General features: G+C 34.5%; 1 protein-coding gene and 1 long non-coding RNA gene across 3 annotated transcripts in view; one reads left to right on the forward strand and one right to left on the reverse strand.

The window, feature by feature from the left end:
- Positions 1-15,120, forward strand: part of LOC138700043 (neuropeptide CCHamide-1 receptor-like) — a 172,226-nt gene extending 157,106 nt beyond the window's left edge. For both annotated transcript variants that reach the window (XR_011332153.1, XR_011332154.1), the window contains exons 3-4: positions 4,029-4,179; positions 13,375-15,120. The gene's annotated coding sequence lies outside the window, so the exon portion shown is untranslated. The remainder of the gene's footprint in view (positions 1-4,028; positions 4,180-13,374) is intronic.
- Positions 1-16,340, reverse strand: part of LOC138700046 (uncharacterized) — a 203,184-nt gene that overhangs the window by 37,992 nt on the left and 148,852 nt on the right. The gene's annotated exons all lie outside the window — the stretch shown is intronic.

Consider the following 16,340-nt stretch of genomic DNA (forward strand, 5'->3'; position numbering starts at 1 on the left):
TCTTCAATAGGTCTGTCAAATGCGCGCGTGGTCTGCCGATGTTCCTCCTTCATATCCCTGGGTCCCACGTTATTGTAGTCGGCGTCCACCTCGTCGGATGAGTACGTTTCATCAATTCGCTCACAGTTACTACACTGAGACGTAATGTTTCCAGAATCACGCCCGATCAGGACGTTACCGATATACTTGCTTTACCAATAGGCTTTTCCATTTCCAGTTCAGCACGATTCCATGAATGCATTCTGGAGCATCCTTCATCGTTCATTATTGTTTGTAAGTTCTTTAACTCGTTCTTGTTATAATTTGTTTTATTTTTTCATTATATGAAGTGTGATCTTTTAGAAGTTTTCTGCTTGATGGTAATATTAAATTACATTCGATATTATTTTGTATTGAATGCAACTTTACATATATCAGAATGTGATTTCAGCTTCCACTAAATATGTTTGCAGTAACCTTGCAACTACACCTTTGTAGAATATCACTCCTGTTACACACTCATATTAGCATTCGTGTTTCTTCATTAACGGGTTTGAATCATTTCATAAATAAATTCGTCTTAATAGTATAAAATACGACGGTCATAAATAAATAACTGATTAGATCTGTTATAAGTAATCACTAAATGAATCGCAGAAAAGTTCTTTACTGTGATAGGACCTTCATGTATCATCTTATTAAAATTTTCCACTTGATGCAATGAGGATGTTTAATTGAATAGTGAATCGAGACAAGGATTAAAATAATAGCCAATGTAACATTCATTCATTCTTTTCTGCCCGAGGTCAGGTATTGCAAATCCAGCATTCTCCAATCTTCTCTTTTCCCACCTCTATTCTTAGCCATGTTTGCATCTTTCTTGGGAGAGATAAATGCGGTAGTTGTCCGTTGCTTTCTGCATACCATTCCATCTTTCACGTCTTTAAAGATGCCAGGTGATCCCATAGTGGATATAAGGAGAGTGTAATTGACTAATTAGGCCCTCCAGACTTCACCGAAATTAAACATAACAGTTTAATATCACTTTTATCAAGATTTTTGACCAGTCAGAAACCGAGAAATACCAAAATTAGGTTTTGCTACCAACCAATGTTGTTGTTGTTGTTCTTCTTCTTCTTCTACTTCTTCTTTTGCTTATTATTATTATTATTATTATTATTATTATTATTATTATTATTATTATTATTGTCGTCATCATCGTTACATTGAAAGCAGTGTTCAGCGTTCACGTAAAATTTCACCCGTTTAAGACACCTTGGTGTTGTCTCAGTCAATGTCGCAGAAAACTTGATAGACATTCACCTTGAGAACCATAGAAACGCACGTTTATCAACATTGACATTGCAGCATGCGACTAACCTGGTTTTAAATAGTGTGTAACGTAATTTAATCTTTGAAGGTTAGGATAAGAAAACACACAATTTCTGTCTTTAAAAATGGCTACTGTCAGTGTTTATTTTTATACTATAGCGTCAACGCTGTTTAAGCATGAAGGCGAAATTTAGAATACATGGCGGAATTTCTGAATAATATCATATTTAATTTGTGGCATAGTCCAAAGTTCATTTCGAGATGACAATATATTCTACGAAATTGGCACAGTTCTTACTACTGACGTGTATGATGCGTCATGCTTTTGTTAAATTATTCGTAACTAAAAATCTTCTGTAATATTATTCATACGAATTCATATCCTGTTTATGGAATGACTGTACTTGAAGAAGTACAGCGATTTAAACACATTATGCCATAAATATAGACATGCTAACAGTGGAATAATTATTTTTCTCGGGTTCTCAGCCAGATGAGTTGGATTTTTATTTGCAAGCTTTCGATGACGAGCTCTGTCATTTTCTTCAGGAATGAAGTGCCGTGGGACCATGTCCAGCCGGTATATAAGCAGTCAGTAGGACTTCTCGCTTCGGGCCAATTACGAGCTAGTTCCTAATCCCGACGTGTTCTGGTTGATCGATACATGCTGATTGCAGGTTTCCATGCTGTATTCAGTTGTAAGCCTCCGTCTCTGTTGAAGTTATTGTCATCTAGTTGGATTTCTATGGCTTCCTTGATGACCGGGTCCGAATAACCCGATGCCTCGTCCAAGACAGTGGTGGCATCGAAATGCATCTTTTGACCTGTGTTCAAACCGTGTTGCGCTCTGTCGACTTATCGGGGTAGTGTAGTCTTATGCTGCGCTGATGTTGCTTGCAGCGTTCCATAATTGTGCATCCCGTCTGGCCAATATAGCATTTTTCACTCTCTAACGAGAATAAAGCAGAAATGAAGTGTTCGCTTGCTGACGATTCTAGGCATCGTCTTTGTGGAGATTTACCTCCGTTTTTATTGTGGCTGTGTTGGTGTATTGTTCGGATCCGGGCAGGGTGAGTGCTACAATATTCATCTCGAAGTATATCACAAGATAGATATTCCTCGCTAATTCCATTGCTCTCTACGCAGCCAGCGGAATATTCAAGAAATTGTTAGACGTTATTTGTGTTGTGCTGTGAGTGGACATAATAATAAGATAAGAGAAAAAGTCACGTCATCAATGAGAAGACACGGCTCTCACTCGACCGATCTTGGACTTATTTGAAAAAATTCTGTCACTGTAATGTATGTGTTATTATGACCTTCATAAATGATGCTAAAATGATTTATCATTTTCATTTTATACCGTAATTAAGAAACTACTGTGTTAATAAACTTAACACTAACTTTTCGCACTCTGCTAATGAACATTCCGCCCTCTTTTCAGTTCAATAATCATGTTTCAGACAAAGAAATTTTAATGAAAGAAATAAGTTAGTGCAAATTATGTATCTATGATGTTGTTTAGTCAACTGTCCGAAGACAGATCTCAGTCTCATAAATGACGCCAATAAGATATCACTCATGAGGCAACTAAGCCAGGACCCGGGGTAAGGTGACAGTTCCTTTCCCCCCTCCATTGCATACATCGCTGACTATTATAGGTCAAGCAAGCTTACGAATACATAGAAGCACCATTCACTATTGCAGATTCAATTTATGGTTCTACTTTCTTTATTGCAACAGGCTTCCACGGATTACACGTAATTATTGGAACAACATTTTTAATAACTTGCTTACTACGTCACTTAAGATTACATTTTTCATCAAATCACCATTTTGGGTTTGAAGCAGCAGCTTGATATTGACACTTCGTGGATGTTGTATGATTATTTTTTATATATTTCTATTTATTGATGAGGAAGATAACATAATATAATTAGTATATTTGACTTCCAATGAAAAAGTTTGTATAAACAAGATAAATAATTATATTAACAAGATATTCTATTATCATAATTATAACATTGTCAACAATTATCATAATAATAGCGACATGAGATTAAACTTAACATTTATTGTGCAGAGCGGCTCACTACCGTGTCGTGAGATTCGCTAGATGTGTTGTGAAACTCTCAATACTTTTCTGGTAAAAATTATAGTAATTTCACTCAATACCAGTTTTAAAAGATATAATATGATGAGTTTATTTAAAAAATCAAACTGTGCATTTTTATGCAACCTTAAATCAACTTTAATGACATTAAACGCGAAAATATGCCACAATAATATAAATATTGTGAAATATTATACATTTATAAAAAAGTCAAAATATGCAAATAAGCTTATATGCAATATAACATTTGGTATGATAAGCTTAAATGTTGATGATTTGTGAAGATAATTAATCAGGAATTAATTACAGAGAATGTAAAAATATATGCAAATGCATGAACTTCCTGCTCCTATTCATTATTCATTGCCATGTTATAATGACTGAAGAAAGCGACAGAAATTGTTGCTGACACATCCTCAGAACGTCCCCTGAACCTCTTTCAGTAAACTACAGTCCACAAGTAATGTTCCCCCACCTTATTAATCGCGTAGTTTTGTAAATAATTGACCATGCAATATCTGCTGTTAGTTGGACGTCGCAGAAACAGAACAGTGGTTGAACTTGTTCCTGAAATTCATTTTATATGTATGCATGTGTTGCCTAGGTTAGCAGCCCAGCGCTATCGCATGCAGGTGGGAAAATCAGGTGCACAGTTTTCCGTCGAAGCTGATTACTAAAGCATAGCTGCAGTTTTGACACCTTGCACACATAGCAGCGTTCCATCGTTCGCTAAAATGGAACACACTTTTACTTTGGTGAGTAAACGATATAGGAGTACATCCGAAAAGCTTTTCTCATTATTATATTAATTTCTTTTCTTGCGCTTTATCTAAAACCCCATTTAAATTACAGAGACTATTAAAACAGATATAAACATTTTAGCTGATTACTTATCCATTTCATTGTTCATATTTCTCTTCTGTAAATAGCAGTGGTCAACGCAACAATTATGTTAGTTTTAATCCAGTTTATTGCCATATTATATTTCTGTAATTTCTACGTGTGGTTTCATAAATTCGTCACTTTTATCATCTGTCGCTTTGTAATACATTATTTCTAATACATCTTATATTAAAAATAAAGTTACAGAATCATTAAAGGAAAGTATTTGATAAGAAATCATCTCTCTTGCCAAGCGAATGAAAATTGCATACAATATATTGATATTTCAGATTCGTTCGCAGATAAAGCTTATGTTTAAAAAATATCCCATATAGTCACAGTACATGTTCGTGTGACCCCATGGGCGGAGTTTTATTTAACAGATATCAAGAGCTTTGAGTTTATAATTTTATTACTGAAAATTTCATTAGTAAGAAGCATTTAACAACGAATTTACATAAGTAAAATATACCCAAGAGAAAACTTTAAGAGGACACTCCACTAATATTGACAACATTTTTCCTAATCATTTTTTTTCAACCAAATTTTGAGAGCATGTTTACTATGTACAGCTTAAATGACTGGAATGCAATGTGGTTAAATAGTACAAATGGTCAAATCACAAAAGCACTATATTTTCCCACAGTTAAAAATAGACTAACCGTAAAGAATTATGAACCATCTTACATATCCACGCAATTTATGACTGGACACGGAAAATTTAATTCATATTTTGAACGTTTCAAAATTGACAGCCAAAATGGCTCTTCATGTCCCTGTGAACACCCCACACAAACAGTCGACCACCTGTTATTTCAGTGCCCACTACAGGAACGCAAGAGATACCGACTAGAAACCCACCTTAGCATGTGCGATACAACTTTCTCACCACCAATTACAAAAGTTCTTCTGAAGCAATGTTGCATAAAGGAATTTCACATATTTATTACAGGTGTATTTAAGACCTTGTAGAAATAACAGTATTTAGTAACAGTGTCCTATATATTCTTTTGCAGCCAAATTTGTAACTTTTAAATGTATGGTTATTATGTTGAAGTGTATGGGTTGTAGAGGATGCTTGATTTGTTGTGTATGTGAGTCATAGTTATGGGATGCTTGATTGTGTTTGTGTGACTATTGTGTATTAATTTATGATTTATGTTAGGGAAAGTTGCTTAATTGTGTTATAGAGTACCGCTATAAGAAATGTTTTGTTTATGTGTTGTAACTGTTTTCTGTATATCTCAATTGATGACTGATGTTTGATTTGCAATCGCAATGTTTAAATTACGGATTGTTTAGGTTTTATTTCCATTGTGTAAGCTAATTTATTTTTCTTTTCAATTTGTTTTATGGTTTAGGAATATTTTTTGTGTAAAACTATAGCCCTAGCATACATATGTAAAATAGGGCTACCCCCCATTGGAGATACAATAATAATACTATGTACAGCTCATGCATTTTGTCAAGACACTCGCGATGTGCAGTACGGGAACAAGGTTTCCGTGCAGGGGGTAAAAGTAGAAGGGAAGATCAGGCGTGTCTACCGAGATCAAGGCAGAAACTAACCCATTCCCCTATAATTCGTAAGTAGACTCATCCGATCTTGTGCGCAGCTCTGTAGGAAGAGTGGGGTAGTGTCTTGACAAAATGCATGAGCTGTAAAGGACTAACAAAATTCAAATTTTGAATTCCCAAATGTTTTTGGCTTCTAATATTTTTATATTCCTTTTAGAAACAATTTCAAACCCACGTTTTTAGTAGAAGATCTCAGTACTTAAGTTTCGTTGTTTTTGGTAAAATTCACAAGCCATAGAGAAACATTCCTATGCATTCATTTTATGAAATATCTCATTTGTTTACTTAATTTTCTTATTTTTAAAAATGTTATTTTTCCTATAATTCATGAAAGAAATATTAATAAAATAAACTAGCGCATTTCTCACAAAATAAATTCATAGAAACATGCAGCTATCTCATAAATACTTTCAGTAACAATTTCATTCTGATTGATTAATATTTGACATCAAATAATTGGTGTTGAATCAAGGAAAATAAACTTACGGAAAAATGGATTTTAAAGTAAAATTAGTACATTATGCAACGAGCCTATAATGATAGTAATTAAGACGCAAGTATGTTTGTTTATGAAACGAGCGAAAGAAAGTTTCATAATTTTCATACGAGCGTCTTAATTACCATTATAGGCGAGTTTCATACGAATTTTTATGCTCGACCATATTTCTAACTTGAAGTTATTCAGAAGTATTGATTTTATTTGTATCTAAGTCAAGAGCGGAACTGACCTTGTGCAATACCTCGTAAATTGTGAGATGTGCGCACACACGATAGGATTGATTTTTTCCGATGAACAGATCTCCACATTGACCTTGATAGCCTATAACCTACAGAGTAAACTAAATATTAACCTTGATTTAACATTGAAATTAAATTAGACATTGAAAAACGAGATGACAAATTGAATTTATTTGAATATTATTTACAACAATTAACGCTAATTATTATAGTAACAGAACTGACTTTATTTCAAATGTAGGTAATGTATTGTGCAGTTGGTGAAATTAATTTGCGGGAATGTGCTTTGTGAAAAGCTGGAAGATGACGGTGAATTGATGTTAATTTGTGTGTTGTTTTTTTCGACTGAGTTTAATATTGTATTTGAGATTTCAATTTTATTTTGGATCGATTCTTCAACATAAACTTCTGCGACAGTATTTGATTTCCAGCCTCCGTGACGTTTGAGTGTTGTGATGCCGTCGCCAGCGTCTACTAAAATTGTCGCAGAACTCCTGCGAAAACAGTGGCCTGTGTATAAATTGGAGTTGGAGAGATTAAGTTATAGGCCTAGTGCTATTTCTTTCCCCATGTTTTCCAATTTATTTATGCCGACATTCTGCACGGTGCATTTTCCATGTTGATAATTTATAAAGAATGAGGGAGGGTTGCATATTTCTGGACGTAGATTTATGTATTTCTGGCATATATCATAGTACTTTCCTGTTACCGTAAATGTTCTTGTTGAGTTTGTCTTAGTATTTGGGATAGTAACTACCACAGTTGATCCAATATCTTTTACATTATCAACTTTTAATTGATGTAACTCATGTTTCGGCAAGCACCCATTATTCCAAAAATTGTTGCTACCTGTAACAATATGAATCACGTTACCAAATATTTCCCCCTCGCCTATTTATATGCTAATTGTAAGAAAGTAATTAGTAATATGAAGATAATATAGGGTATTTACTTTTATCATGAGGTATTTAATATCAGGTGCTTAATTTATAAATGTCTTCAATTCATCAGGTGAAAATGTTTTGGCTTTTTTGCTTTGATATCCCTCTGATTTGCGTTTTAGTAAGGTGTTCAAATTTGAGTACTTAGATAAGTCAATTTGGTGCTTAATATTCAGTGTTGATTTCAAAGTAGATTAGTGAGTCCACAAGGTCGATGATTTCATATTTACCGACAGTTCTTCGAAGTACACCAGCAATACATCTTCGGAAAATGAGTTTATGGATTTTCATTTTCTCCAATCCATGAATTGTACATAGAATTTTTCGTACATCTTTCTTGACTTTTGTGCCAATAAGTTATTAGTCACATCGAGTGCTTTTGCCGAAATTTCCGGCGGTGTAAGCTGCAGCTCGTTATCACTAGTGTCTGTCATGTTTACTTTGTCTAATCTCGCGCTAGTTGTCTTCCGATTGCATATCCGAGAATAATCGACACTTGCGCTTTCATATTGCCTGAACTTTAATGAATAGGTGTACTTTAATGAGGTGCATTAAAGGTCTACTTTCAGGTGTATAATTACTACATTTCGGCATGGTCGAGCATAAAAATATGTATGCAAATTATAATTCTCCTCCGCTACATTCATTTAGTAACTTCAGGGAGCCAACTCTAGAGCAAAAATCAGAAATTTGTAAAAAAAAAAAAAAAGAATTCTTTGATGAAAAAGTAATTTTGACAGATGTTTAAATACCGTGCCCCTTACAGCCTTAATTTAAAAAAAGTTATACATATTTGTAATCAGAATTGAATTATATCCATATGCCTATGCAAATACGTATACATTGTAAAGAAGTGAAATAGGCAATATTTTTTTTTTTTTGAAAATTTCATGATATTTAGTGAAGTTTCCCCTTAAGAGAAATGTAATTTTTCTTCGGATATTCCGATATTTTATAAGAATCTCCACAATTCTCTGTTTTATTTTTATTAAATTACATTTCGTTACTCAAAATATCTTAAACGTAATTTAATTATTTCTGATGAGAATGAAAGCCTATAGTAAGTTGTATATGTTAATAATGAAACACAGAATCTCATGTGTAGAATAGATTTAAGAATAAAATTACTTTTGTATTACTCGTTTAACTAGTATGCCTAATATAAGCTATCGTAATTATTTGTAAATAATAACTTTTCCAGCGCGTCACTAAGCCGCAGTAGCTTTGGGATCCAAAATGTCGTCTTGTAAATTCATAATTTAAATCCCATACTTACTGTACATCTCTGTCTTTTTCTTACCAACATATGCCTAGGTACGTCATTAATAGTGATGAGAAATATACGCAAATACATATTTGTTTCGGAGGTGCATATTTTGAATAAACTTAGTAATTACATGCTTCATGTTTGATGAAGATTATTGTCGCATGGATGTTCGTGCACGTATGTGCATAAATGTATGAATGTATTTATTTACACTGCAAGTGGGCAAGCACCCGGTGGCAGTGATATACACAATATAAAGAATGCACAATGAAATTATAAACAATACACAATAAAATCATAAACAATACATAATAAAATTTACAATACACAATATAATTATACAATACACAATACAATTATATACACAATACAATTTAACACAATAATTACAATTAATAATAAAACATAAAATACCTAATTTTACAATACAACCTACATATGTATAGGCCCTATATAAGTTTCAATAGTCTTTCACTTTACTCTCATCTCACTCACTGTAGTGGCACTATGACGCATTTCACTGATACTTTAGGTCACATTTCACTGACACACTATAACACATTTCACTGACACTATAGAACACTAGAACACATTTCATTGACGCTATAAATTATCACTGATCGGAACTATTCACTGCACTGTAAAACCATAACTTCACTGACTCACCTCGCTTCACTGATACAACAGTTCAAATAAGTCAAATAATTACACCCTTGTGTATACTTATAAACAGAAGTACATTTAATCTAAACATTTCTAGTCTAAGACCCTCTTACACGCTATTTTTAAATAATTTACAATTAAAACCAAGGACGTAACTCGTCAGGCTAAATAAATACATGTCACCTTAAAAAATTAAATGTTAAATGTCACCTTAATTTTAGTTCGCACTTTATACACAACTTTTTAAGTTATTCTTGAATCTCCTTAAGGAAGGACAGCCCTCAAAGACCGCTGCAGGTAGGTCATTCCTATCATTTATTGTTCTATTTAAACGTGAGAATTTACCTACATCCGTTTTCTGTTTCCTACATTTGATTTTAAAATCATCATCGTTCCTACCATAGTACGTTGGCTTTTCTAACCGAGCCGCTATGTCTACCCATGCTTTCTGACCTAGATGTGCTCTATACAATGATGTTATTCTAGTTTTCCTACGTCTGTTTTCCAAAGTTTCGCATTTAAGTTCTTCTATCGTATCGTTTCCATCTTTTCTTTTACCTTTAACAAATTTTGCTGCCCTATACTGGATTCTTTCTAAGGAATTTATCTGATATATTCTATAGGGATCCCAACATGTAGTTCCGTATTCCATTAACAGTCGCACTAACGTTAGATATGCTATTTCCCTCGATTTGGGGCTAGCCTTTCTCAAGATTCTCATAATAAAGTGAAGTGCCCTCCATGCTTTACCCGTAACATGATCAACATGCTCTCCCCAAGAAAGTTTGGAGTTTAAATACACTCCTAGGTGTTTACAACATTGTTCTTGCGGAATTACAACACCACTGAATTCGTAATTAAGACTAGTTTCCTCTCGGCTTTTACAAAATGTTATAGATTTACTTTTAGAACCATTTACTTTCATCCTATGCATTAACGCCCAGTTATAAATTTTATTCAAGTCTGTTTGAATAGCATCCACATCTGAATTATTTCTAATCTTTCTATAGATAATGCAGTCGTCTGCAAATAGCCTCAAATTTGATGTAATATTCTGGCATAAGTCATTTACGTATATTATAAAGAGCAGTGGACCCAGAATGCTGTCCTATGGCACCCCTGAACTCACATTTCCAATTTCCGATATTTCATGACCTACTCTAACTCTCTGGGTTCTACCTTTCAAGAATTCTTGGATCCATACCACCACTCTTTTATTTATTCCTAGCCTACTTAACTTAGGCTATCTATTAATACGTCATGTGGCACCAAATCAAATGCTTTCGAGAACTCAATCACAACTGCATCGATTCTTCCGCCTCTATCTACCTCTTCAGCTAGTTCCTGAACTAGCGACGTAATTTGACTATCACATGAGAAGCCTTCCCTAAAACCATGCTGGTGGTTGTAAAGACTCGGTTAAGAGAGAAGTTTTATATGCTATTCTTATTGAATTCGATATTCCCAAGAAACTAGTTCGATTAATTAAAATGTGTCTCAGTGAAACGTACAGCAGAGTCCGTATAGGTCAGTTTCTGTCAGATGCGTTTCCAATTCACTGTGGGCTAAAGTAAGGAGATGCACTGTGACCTTTACTTTTTAACTGTGCTCTAGAGTATGCCATTAGGAAAGTCCAGGATAACAGAGAGGGTTTGGAATTGAACGGGTTACATCAGCTGCTTGTCTATGCGGATGACATGAATATGTTAGGGGAAAATCCACAAACGATTAGGGAAAACACGGGAATTTTACTGGAAGCAAGTAAAGAGCTAGGTTTGGAATTAAATCCCGAAAAGACAAAGTATATGATTATGTCCTGTGACGGGAATATTGTACGAAATGGAAGTATAAAAATTGGAAATTTATCCTTTGAAGAGATGTAAAAATTCAAATACCTGGAAGCAACAGTAACAAATATAAATGATACTCTGGAGAAAATTAAACAGAGAATAAATATGGGAAATGCCTGTTATTATTCGGTCGAGAAGCTTTTATCATCCAGTCTGCTGTCAGAAAAGCTGCAAGTTAGAATTTATAAAACAATTATATTACCAGTTGTTCTTTATGGTTGTGAAACTTGGACTCTCACTTTGAGAGAGAAACATAGGTTAAGGGTGTTTGAGAATAAGGTGCTTAGAAAAATATTTGGGGCTAAGAGGGATGAAGTTACAAGAGAATGTAGAAAGCACAACACAGAACTGCACGCATTGTATTCCTCACCTGACATAATTAGGAACATTAAATCCAGACATTTGAGATGGGCAGGGCATGTAGCTCGTATGGGCGAATACAGGAATGCATATAGAGTGTTAGTTGGGAGGCCGGAGGGAAAAATACCTTTGGGAAGACCGAGACGTAGATGGGAAGATAATATTAAAATGGATTTGAGAGAGGTGGGATATGATGATAGAGACTGGATTAATCTTGTTCAGGATAGGGACCTTAAAAGCCAGTAAGTAGTAGTAGTAGTAGTAGTAGTAGTAGTAGTAGTAGTAGTAGTAATAGTAGTATGTGCATATTTTGAACGCTTGTGATATGTCAACATTAAGAACATATATTTTTTTTTGTAGCGAGAACTTTTTTCTAATTTTATAAACATGGGTAAAATATATGTCAATTATATGCTTCAGCTGACGACACCTTTTCTGGACACATACACACACACACACACACACACACACACACAATGCCCTCTATTGAATATTGTGTAATCAATGACTTTTTGTAGTAGTCATCACGTAAATAGCCCTACTTATTAATGGAGAAAAATTCGTTTCTGCACCGGGAATCAAACTCAGATCCTCTAATAAGAATAAAAGGCTTATGTATGGCAATGTTAACAATTCTGTACATCTGTTGTTTAAATGGTCTTAAAGTCATTTAAATATGCGCTCCTGCATATATATAACATATAATAAGTCTAAAATGCAGGCTGTATGCCATTGACGGTACAAAGGAGGAGAGTTCGGCCGGCACTGTGGTTCGGGTGTCGGAATAGCTCAGATGGTAAGAGGACTCAGCGCACCAAACTGAGGGCCCTGAGTTCGATTTCAGGTGCGCGTTGTGATGTATGATGGTATTTTTCCTTATATCTACAAATAGAACAGAAACAGTGTTTTCCGCTCAATTTGAGTAGTTTGTACGTGTTCCGGAAGTAAAAATAAAGGAATTATGAATAAAGTTAGTAGAGAAAATGCGTCGTTAACTAAGTAGAGAATAATAAGATCAAAAAGATGAAGTAAATTGGCAAAGGATTTCAGGGACACAATAGAATCGTGGACGTTAATCCTATCGCAAGTTTGCCTGCTCTTCAGCTTTCAGTGCTCATATAATTGCATATTTCGGCATTTTAAATGCATATTTGCATGTATATTTTAGGGTCTTCAGTGCATATAATTCTAACAGTAAAAATTAAAAAATTACGATAGTGCATACGATCTCATTAATTGACACGATCTTGATGACGTAAGTGTACGACTTCATCATACTTGTAATTATTATTTGGTACCGAAACTTCGTTTTTGATACGAGTATTTCTTCGTCACAGGTTGATTTACAGAAAGGCAAAAAAATATCGTGATATCCAACGTAGACATATCAAATAATTTTAACCTGAGCATCAGGGATCCATTATTTTTAATTTTTCACTACTCATAGGCTCCTGGCGATGTTTTTTCTTGTAAATTACTGTACATGCGCCTAGCGTGTCTTTTTCCATGTCTCTATGTTGAATCTAAACCTACTTGGCTTGCAACTCTTCTGCATAATTCTAACCAAACCTTCATCTCCTTCCCGATACGTCTGCACTCCTTTGACTGTCCAACTTGTACGTTTTCCTGTGTGATGTATCTCTTCATAAACTTTGCCATATTTCTGGACAGAGGTGTATGATACTACTGTGCTGCATGGAGACGGACACGTGCGGATGGGGATGTGTTGACCGTGCTAATGGCGTACGAAGTGTTTGGAACCAGCCGAGTACGCATAAAACGAACCAAGGAAGAGGAGTTCTACAGTAACCACGACCCTAGGAATCGCCTTGTGGTGAGGTACTTCGCCCTTTGGATATGTCAGCGGTGTTTTGTGGCTGGATTTGGATAGGAGCACTCCAATATTCACCTCTGAGCATGTCACTAAGTACATACTCTTCAGAAATTTGTGTACATATTATTTGTGTTGTGTAACCCGTGAACAAAAGACAAAAGTCTAGAAGGTATTTTGAAACAATATTTTTTGTACAAAACAGAAAACATTAATTACCTTGTTTATGGATACAGGTTCTCTTCTTACCTGCACTTTAGGCATCTTTCCCCGATAGTCGGGGTAAGATGGAAAATGCAATTGACACATGTGCTGATATATGTATTTTATCTGATCTTGGTTTTATACATGTATATAACAATAATGACTTAATATAAAGCTCATGGACACTTTCTCACGGTACTTAACAACACAGTCATCGCACATATTTTGTTTCCGTGTGCAAGACTCGTGAAACCACTTCTTGCACACAGTTCATTCAATCCAGTCCACTTGAGGTCCTTTGCATCCATAGTAGTTCACTCTTACAAACTGCACAGTCATTTTAATTTTCTCCTTTCTTTTGTTTCTTGTCACTCTTCCGAACTTCTTCCTTCTCTACTGTCACCGTTTGACATATTTCAAATGCATGTCATCTGTCAGTATTGATGCTGCAGTTTTCTTCCTTCGTTTCGGTGCAGGAGTCAGAACTGGCACACACTTGCAACAAGTTGTCATCTTACCCCGATAATAAAGTGGCATCTTCTCCAAGTGTCGGAGTAAGATGCCTAGTGCAGTGACGCAACCTAAGATGGCGGAACAAGGTCGTTGGTTGTTCACAATACAAACTTTAGAACCTTTACTACACTATTCATGATGACGTTATGACAGTTATAACAAATTCAAGGTTGCATTAACATTTTAACATACCTTTCCAATTATTTTATAGCAGACAAATAAGCTATTTCCTAGCTTTTCTTCTTCTCACAACAAGAACTCGTGGCAAAATGAGTTAGCTTTCACTCTCCACACATTTTGCTGCCTCAGTGATCGTTTAGACATGCGCGTGGCGTTCTCTCTTGGAAGAATGTGAAACTACAAAGAAATAAGTATCTTACCCCGATAGTAATATTCCCTCGATTCACTCTATATGAACGAGAGACTATTAAAATTATAAGTGAATGTTATTGCCATTGGTGACCAATATCGGAACTATCATATCGTGTCACGCACCCCGATCAATATTGCACATATCCAATATACTAAGAATATTATTGTTGCAAGTTTAAATGGAATATTTAATCACAATGTGCATACCATATGTGATTTTTGGTTTACCTCCTAATCACAAGGTAAGTATCCCTAAGTTCGTCACACATACTTTTTATTAAGATACTATATTTGGCCAAAAGTTGGTAGCAGTTGCATGATGCATTACAACTTCATTGAATACGCAAGATGCGTTACCAGTATCTCTTGCTATGAGGTAGTCGTCATATTGTGTTACCTATGGTTGCCGGTAAAAGATTTACTCCTTAAGTATCCCTTTCATTCAACGGAATAAGTAATGCATTTACATATTATAATAAATTATTTTGTGTACTTTATGACTGTAGTTTTAAAATTACATTTAATATAGTGATGTCCTACTTTATGACATTATTATTAAATGTTGGAACTGTTCTTAAGTTCGCCAATGCAGCTTCTTCCAAGAACAACTTAGGATCATTCGTTGCTGCTTCTCTGAGATCGTTTTAAAGAGTTGACAGTTTAAATAATTGATTACATTTTAACTTTAGTATTTAAATGAGTGATATTTTAGATATTTTACAGGTAAAAGAACACTAAAATTATTAATTCTATGATAATTTATTAATGGTAAAACTTTGTTTATTTCCTACTATGACCATTTTTCTGTTTTAAAATATATTAGATTACAGTGATAATTTATAGTGTCAATGAAATGTATTCTATAATGTCAGTGAAATGTGGTCTAAACTGTCAGTGAAATGTGTCGTAGTGCCAGTGCTGTGAGTGAGATCAGAATAAAGTGAAGGATTATTATCAGTACCAATGTGAAACTTATGTAGTGCTTATACATATGTAGGTTGTATTGTAAAATTAGGTTCACTTATTAATTAGGTTATTTTGTGTATTATTATTATTGTTATTATTATTAATTGCAATCATTATTGTGTATAATTGTATTGTGTATTCTTAATATATTCTGTATATAATTGTATTTTTTATCTAAGTGTATTGTATATTGTATAATTATATTGTGTATTGTAATTTTATTGTATATTCTTTATATTGTTTGTACCACTGCCATCGGGTGCTTGCCCACTTGGAGTGTAAATAAATATGTAGCCTCTGTGTTGGAAAGAGTGGATGAAGAAAGAATGATGCTGAAACTGATCAGGAAGAGGAAAAGGAATTGGTTGGGTCACTGGCTGAGAAGAAACTGCCTACTGAACGATGCACTGGAAGGAATGATGAACGAGAGAAGAGTTCAGGATAGAAGAAGATATCAGATGTATGGATCATATGAGGAAACAAAGAGGAAGGCAGAAAATAGTAAGGATTTGAGAAAGCTGAGATTGCAATGAAGGACTTGTCCTTGAACAGAACACTAAAAGAATGAATGAATGAATGAATGAATGAATGAATGAATGAATGAATGAATGAATGAATGAATGAATGAATATATAGCCTGATAATATTAAAATATTATTTGAATTTACCACAGACACACAAGTGGCGAACTTAGGGAACACATGCGTCCTACCTTCGCCAGTTGCATCTCCCTGACTTTTTTTTTTTTTTT

This window comes from Periplaneta americana, chromosome 5 (genome assembly GCF_040183065.1).
Source record: "Periplaneta americana isolate PAMFEO1 chromosome 5, P.americana_PAMFEO1_priV1, whole genome shotgun sequence".
Taxonomy (NCBI): domain Eukaryota; kingdom Metazoa; phylum Arthropoda; class Insecta; order Blattodea; family Blattidae; genus Periplaneta; species Periplaneta americana.